The sequence below is a fragment of the Bos taurus genome, chromosome 10, assembly GCF_002263795.3.
Source record: "Bos taurus isolate L1 Dominette 01449 registration number 42190680 breed Hereford chromosome 10, ARS-UCD2.0, whole genome shotgun sequence".
NCBI classification, from domain to species: domain Eukaryota; kingdom Metazoa; phylum Chordata; class Mammalia; order Artiodactyla; family Bovidae; genus Bos; species Bos taurus.
Genome location: NC_037337.1, coordinates 8,888,740 through 8,896,856, shown reverse-complemented (window position 1 = coordinate 8,896,856; position 8,117 = coordinate 8,888,740).

The following is an 8,117-nucleotide window of genomic DNA, read 5'->3' as shown; positions in this document are numbered from 1 at the left end:
GCAGCCCACCAGGCTCCCCCGTCCCTGGGATTCTCCAGGCAAGAGTACTGGAGTGGGGTGCCATAATTACTGGTTCCTGGTAGGCTGCAGTCCATGGGGTCGCTAGAGTCGGACACAACTGAGTGACTTCACTTTCACTTTTCACTTTCATGCATTGGAGAAGGAAATGGCAACCCACTCCCGTGTTCTTGCCTGGAGAATCCCAGGGACGGGGGAGCCTGGTGGGCTGCCGTCTATGGGGTCGCACAGAGTCGGACACGACTGAAGCGACTTAGCAGCAACAGCAGGTATCATATTAGACTTCCAGTTGTTTTACTGTATTTAACCAAGGTCATTATTGAATTCTGTTGCTCTAATTTCTTCTGTGGCCAAAAAGCCAAGGAAAATTGGTTAAGTTTTGTCGACTCTAAAGTTTCTGTATCATTTGGAAGCATGTAACTCTTACACAAAAAGGATTCTTAAAAATCACAACTGTATGGTTAAATGGCAATCACACCCACACGTGTGTCCAAAAAAATATGGTGATAAGGGAACAGAAATAATTGTAGTAATAATGAAAGTACAGTAATTAAATATTAGGGTACTAATGTTGGAATTGAAAGTTGTGGAAGTTGAAATGAAATTTCTGTCCTCAATTAAGAAGTAATATCTTTATATTACCTTAAAATACTAGGGGAAAAGCTATTTCACAACGACTCCCTTCCCATTAGCAGACTATTCTGCAGAATCTTAGTAAGATTTGCAGATGACTGCTTAATTTTTCGTTTTCTACTTTAGATTTTTAACACAAGAAGAATTCTCTAGGCCTTAAGTAGTTTACTATAATGGACAAGAAATTCTGTAGGAAGATAATTTAGAAAAGAAGTAAATAATTTAAATTTAAAAGCCTGTATGAATGGATCTTTGTGACTCAGTATTTAGAATATTCTTTTAGTAATCTAGAAACTATAATATGTTGTCCAAAAATCCTTATCTCTTTTTTTGTTGTCTTTCTAATTAATATTAAAAAAGAATATGCAATGACAGTTGAAAATATTTCATACCTAAGGAAGATATCTTATTGAAAGGAATAAGTCAGAGATACAATACAAATAAAATAGTCATACATATTTTGGCAAGAGTTTCAAACGGAACAGTCATAGATAGCTCCTGATAAACAACGCATAAAAAGATTTTATATATAGCATGTAGTCCAAAAACACCTTTCAGGTCTCTCTTGATTGACCCTGAATAAAAGTTATACTTCAGGTGACAGAAAAAAAGGTCCATTAATATTGCTCATGCATTTCAACATAAAAATGGAATAGAATCATTGACTACAGGTAGAAATGTGCAAAACTACTCAAGATAAATATGCTGCTTTGAGGCTGCACATTCACTCCACTTTTGTCTGCCAGCCTGATTTTTGAATTGGGCACTCATGGATAAAAAGTATGTGATCTGAAAAAATAGTGTGTGTCTTTTAAAAGTCAGTGTCATGTAATGTCATTCCTTTTGGCAAAATTTATGTTACATGGTGTTAGGCCATGGGCTGAGCTAATGTAACATGATGCATTAAAAACTGCATATCCTGATTGCAATATGTGTCAGAACTATGAATTGTTACATCAGATACCTGTTCAGCTGTAAATGGGGCCCTCTGTAAGTCACTGGCAAAAGGATGATATTCTCCTGATGCCTGTATAGAACTCTTGGTATCTAAAACACGCAGCCTTCCGACCTCCATTCTCTGTGACATGTGGCCATTTAAGTTGCATGTTTAATACATGCATACAATGAGAACACAGCACATTATTAAAGCCACAACTGGAAACATTTTTGTTTTCACAGGCATCTTTCTTCCGAAGATCCAGTGGCTATATCTTCCCCCCTCTCCCAAACAAAGACACACACATGGAATTCTGGTGGATTCTGTATTAGTTAGAAAATCCTTTGGGCTGCAAGTAACAGGAATCACATAAACAGTAGTTTAACACATAAGGATTTGTTTTATCACATAAAATGACTAGATTCAGCAGTTAAATGATATCAGGACTGGGTATCTGAAATATCTGTCTTTTCCTCATGATTGAAAGGTGGGTGTTTTCACTCCAGTTGTTCCATCTACTTCCACTGAACAAGTGGGAAAGGGCTAGTTCCCTGTTTTTGTCCCTTTTATCAAGAAATCCAAAGCATTTCCATCAACTGCTACATGTTTCCAGTTATATCTAATTTGCCACCACTAGCTGCAAGGGAGATTTAGAAAGTAGACCCTACATGGAAACAGGTTAAGAAGAAAGGTTTGGAGAATGAGTGTTCGGTAAGCCAGCTAATAATGTCTACTGTAGATGCCCCTGACAATTTATAAATAGAGCAGAAAATAGTAGGGGGAACATTTTAAAGAATAATCAATTCACATGGTAAAATTTTAATATTGACTTCCTTCTCTCTCTCTCACTTTAGTCGCTAAGTCATGTCCAACTCCTGTGACCCCGTGGACTGTAGCCCTCCAGGTTCCTCTGTCCGTGGGATTCTCCAGGCAAGAATACTAGAGTGGGTTGCCATTTCCTTCTCCACTTCTACTTCACCCTATACACAAATATCGATTCTAGTGGAATGTGAATATAAGTGTGAAAGATAAAAAAATATATCTTCTGTAATAAAACATAGGATAATATCTTCATGATGTATGTAGGCAAAGATTTCTTAGATATAATACAAAAAGCACTCACCCTCAAGGGAAGAACGTAGTCACTGGATGACTAAAACCTGTATCTAAAATCAAGCACTTCTGTTCATCCAGCATACCGCTCAGAGAATGAGAAGGGAAGCCGTGCAGCCATGTTGTCGCCCCTGAACATTCTTATACATGTCTTTTGGGAAACAAAAGTGAGCATTTGCACTAGCTCAATAATTGGCTGGAACAGAAACACAGACTTAGTGTAAATATGTGAACTGAAAGCTGTGGAAGTTTAAGGCTGACAATCAACTATGCTCCCTACAGAAGTTTCTCTTGAAGGTACACCTGAGGTGTGTATTCTCAGGGTTGCTACACTGCATTTTTCAGGGTGGAAGCGGTCTTACGAAAACAAGCTGCCACCAGATAATCTTCTCTTGGAGTGGTGCCATATCAAGGGGTCAGTATTGGTTTTTCCTGCTGGCAGGTTAGCCATTTAGCAGTACAAGTAGCCAAATCAGACTTAACGAAAAGGAGCCCATGTATAAACATTTTACTAGTTATCTATGGACGTAAAATTAATTACCCCAAAAGTTAGTGGCTTAAACAGCATTTATTAGGGCTATGGGGTCTAATGTGTAGTTGCTGTGATGTTGTAATTTCATTTCATAAAACCGGATCACTAACTAGAGGGAGACACCCTGGAGAGGTTACCTAAAGAAGTACTGTTGATAAAAACGTGACCGGTCTCTTGCTTTCCTCAAAGTTAGAAATCTATGTCAGTCTCCTGTTTGACTTTTATTTAACTCAGCAAATACTTACTCTGCATCTACTTGCCGTTAGGCATTAAGATTCATGCTGGAGAGACTAAGATGAACGTGATGTGGTTGCTAATCTCGACGATCTCGGAGTCAGTTGAGGGAGAATGACATGCAGAGATGGGGAGACTAAGCCCACAGCCCAGTAAGTGTGGGGAAAACAACTTGTATTTTCAGGGAAGCGGTAGCATTCTTTAATAAAATATCACCTCAGCCCTCCAAGATTATTAGTAATGGAGAAGTGCCACTCAGGGAGGAGATGGCTGGACTTTCCTCTTGTCCTGCCAGATTCATGAGTCCTGGGTATCTCTCAGATCTCTTCAGGCTTCAACCATGAATGTTGATAAACTGATCGCTTACAGAATCCCCCACAGATTTATTCCTATAGTTCACCTGAACCCAGGCTGGAGTCTTTAAACAGAACTCAATTAAGGTTTATGGATAGGACTTCCCTGGCAGCCCAGTGGTACACTTCCACTGTGGGGGGTAGGTTCGATCCCTGGTCGCAGAACTAAGATCCCACGTGCCAAAAAAAAAAAAAAAAGGCCAAAAAAAAAAAAGAATAGAAGGGTGTCAAACAGTAAGAAATGTAGCTTGCGTGGTTTCTATTCCAAATACCAGAGGGCATCTGCTTGCCTAGATCTTGCAGGCCTCCTGTGGTTAGTACTCTCCCATAGTAACAAGAAATAACCTTCCATTGGTCTACTTTCTCAAAGTCCAGACCCAAAGGAGCAAGGCACAGAGAAAGATGTGTGTGTTGGGGCCGGGGGGAGGGGGTCTTAGAGGGTGATGATGGTATGTTCCAGATTATCTTGGTAGCCCTCTTGTTGGAATGAGAAAGCTCCATGACATATTGTTAAATGGGGAAAAAAAGATTTTTAAAGCGGGATTTATTCATTCAAGAAATGTTTATTGAGTACCTACTATGTGCCAGGCATTGCTACATGCTGGGCTACAGTGGTAGATAAGTCCAACATGGGTCCTTTTTATATGAAGGTAATAGTCAAACCATTTCTGTCCTTTATCGAGCCCATCTTTGCATGAAATGTTCCCTTGGTATCTCTAATTTTCTTGAAGAGATCTCTAGTCTTTCCCATTCTGTTGTTTTGCTCTATTTCTTTGCACTGATCGTTGAGGAAGGCTTTCTTATCTCGTCTTGCTATTCTTTGGAACTCTGCATTCAGATGCTTATATCTTTCCTTTTCTCCTTTGCTTTTTGCTTCTCTTCTTTTCACAGCTATTTGTAAGGCCTCCCCAGACAGCCATTTTGCTTTTTTGCATTTCTTTTCCATGGGGATGGTCTTGATCCCTGTCTCCTGTACAATGTCACGAACCTCAGTCCATAGTTCATCAGGCACTCTATCTATCAGATCTAGGCCCTTAAATCTATTTCTCACTTCCACTGTATAATCATAAGGGATTTGATTTAGGTCATACCTGAATGGTCTGGTGGTTTTCCCTACTTCAATTTCAGTCTGAATTTGGCAATAAGGAGTTCATGATCTGAGCCACAGTCAGCTCCTGGTCTTGTTTTTGTTGACTGTATAGAGCTTCTCCATCTTTGGCTTCAAAGAATATAATCAATCTGATTTTGGTGTTGACCATCTGGTGATGTCCATGTATAGAGTCTTCTCTTGTGTTATTGGAAGAGGGTGTTTGCTATGACCACTGCATTTTCTTGGCAAAACTCTATTAGTCTTTGCCCTGCTTCATTCTGTATTCCAAGGCCAAATTTGCCTGTTACTCCAGGTGTTTCTTGACTTCCTACTTTTGCGTACCAGTACCCTATAATGAAAAGGACATCTTTTTTGGGTGTTAGTTCTAAAAGGTCTTGTAGGTCTTCATAGAACCATTCAACTTCAGCTTCTTCAGCATTACTGGTTGGGGCATAGACTTGGATTACTGTGATATTGAATGGTTTGCCTTGGAAATGAACAGAGATCATTCTGTCATTTTTGAGATTGCATCCAAATACTGCATTTTGGACTCTTTTGTTGACCATGATGTCCACTCCATTTCTTCTGAGGGATTCCTGCCCGTAGTAGTAGATATAATGGTCATCTGAGTTAAATTCACCCATTCCAGTCCATTTTAGTTCACTGATTCCTAGAATGTCAACGTTCACTCTTGACATCGCGTTTGACCATTTCCAATTTGCCATGATTCATGGACCTGACATTCCAGGTTCCTATGCAATATTGCTCTTTACAGAATCGGACCTTGCTTCTATTACCAGTCACATCCACAACTGGGTATTGTTTTTGCTTTGGCTCCATCCCTTCATTCTTAGAATGAAGATACCAAGGGAACATTTCATGCAATTAGAGATACCAAGGGAACATTTCATGCAAAGATGGGCTCGGTAAAGGACAGAAATGGTATGGACCTAACAGAAGCAGAAGATATCAAGAAGAGGTGGCAGGAATACACAGAATTGTACAAAAAAGATCTTCACGAACCAGATAATCACGATGATGTGATCACTCACCTAGAGCCAGATATCCTGGAATGTGAAGTCAAGTGGGCCTTAGAAAGCATCACTATGAACAAAGCTAGTGGAGGTGATGGAATTCCAGTTGAGCTATTTCAAATCCTGAAAGATGATGCTATGAAAGTGCTGCACTCAATATGCCAGCAACTCTGGAAAACTCAGCAGTGGCCAGAAGACTGGAAAAGGTCCGTTTTCATTCCAATCTCAAAGAAAGGCAATGCCAAAGAATGCTCAAACTACCGCACAATTGCACTCATCTCACACGCTAGTAAAGTAATGCTCAAAATTCTCCAAGCCAGGCTTAGCAATACACGAACCGTGAACTTCCAGATGTTCAAGCTGGTTTTAGGAAAGGCAGAGGAACCAGAGACCAAATTGCCAACATCTGGTGGATCATGGAAAAAGCAAGAGAGTTCCAGAAAAAACATCTATTTCTGCTTTATTGACTATACCAAATCCTTTGACTGTGTGGATCACAATAAAGTGGAAAATTCTGAAAGAGATGGGAATACCAGACCACCTGACCTGCCTCTTGAAAAACCTATATGCAGGTCAGGAAGCAACAGTTAGAACTGGACATGGAATAACAGACTGGTTCCAAATAGGAAAAGGAGTACGTCAAGGCTGTATATTGTCACTCTATTTATTTAACTTCTATGCAGAATACATCATGAGAAACGCTGGGCTGGAAGAAGCACAAGCTGGAATCAAGATTGCCGGGAGAAATATCAATAACCTCAGATATGCAGATGACACCACCCTTATGGCAGAAAGTGAAGAGGAACTAAAAAGCCTCTTGATGACAGTGAAAGAGGAGAGTGAAAAAGTTGGCTTAAAGCTCAACATTCAGAAAACGAAGATCATGGCATCTGGTCCCATCACTTCCTGGGAAATAGATGGGGAAACAGTGGAAACAGTGTCAGACTTTATTTTTGGGGGCTCCAAAATCACTGCAGATAGTGACTGCAGCCATGAAATTCAAAGACGTTTACTCCTTGGAAGGAAAGTTATGACCAACTTAGATAGCATATTGAAAAGCAGAGACATTACTTTGCCAACAAAGGTCTGTCTAGCCAAGGCTATGGTTTTTCCTGTGGTTATGTATGGATGTGAGAGTTGGACTGTGAAGAAAGCTAAGTGCTGAAGAATTGATGGTTTTGAACTGTGGTGTTGGAGAAGACTCTTGAGAGTCCCATGGACTGCAAGGAGATCCAACCAGTCCATTCTAAAGGAGATTAGCCCTGGGTGTTCTTTGGAAGGACTGATGCTAAAGCTGAAATTCCAGTACTTTGGCCACCTCATGCAAAGAGTTGACTCATTGGAAAAGACTCTGATGGTGGGAGGGATCGGGGGCAGGAGGAGAAGGGGACGACAGAGGATGAGATGGCTGGATGGCATCACTGACTCAATGGACGTGAGTCTGAGTGAACTCTGGGAGTTGGTGATGGACAAGGAGGCCTGGTATGCTGCAATTCATGGGGTCGCAAAGAGTCACGACTGAGCGACTGAACCGAACTGAACTGAGAGCTGGAAAGTGACTCTAGGCAGTTTGGCCCCAGAGTTCATGCTTTTAACCACTACTCTAAATTCCTGACACTGGGAAACATTCTGCCTATCCCCTATCTTTAGGCATGGGGCCAAACACTATGATCTTAACGCATAGCCTCAAGCATACAGTATAGACACATAGACACAGATGAAACACACACTGCGGGCCTGGCCATGTGCTGTGTGCTCAGGTGCTCAGTCATGTCCAGCTCTTTGCGACCATTTGAACTGTAGGTCGCCAGGCTTCTCTGTCCATGGGATTTCCCAGGCAAGAATACTGAAGTGGGTTGCTGTATCCTTCTCCAGGTGATCTTCTGGACCCAAGGATCAAACCAGCGTCTCCTGTGTCTCCTGCGTTGCAGGCAGATTCTTTACCTGCTGAGCCATTCATTGGGGAAGGCCTGAGCGTAGGATTGGGTGTATACAGCAGCAGCAAAGGTCTTTTGGCTGGTATATTACATTTATTTATTACTGGTTCACACATACAAGATCATTAAAACAAAGGGGAAAAAAAGCAAATGGGTGGAGGCAGATTGGGGGTTTGGTGAGATAGTAGGTATTTACATCAAAAACCTAGGCTGAGGGAAAAGCTGCAAAAAGTACA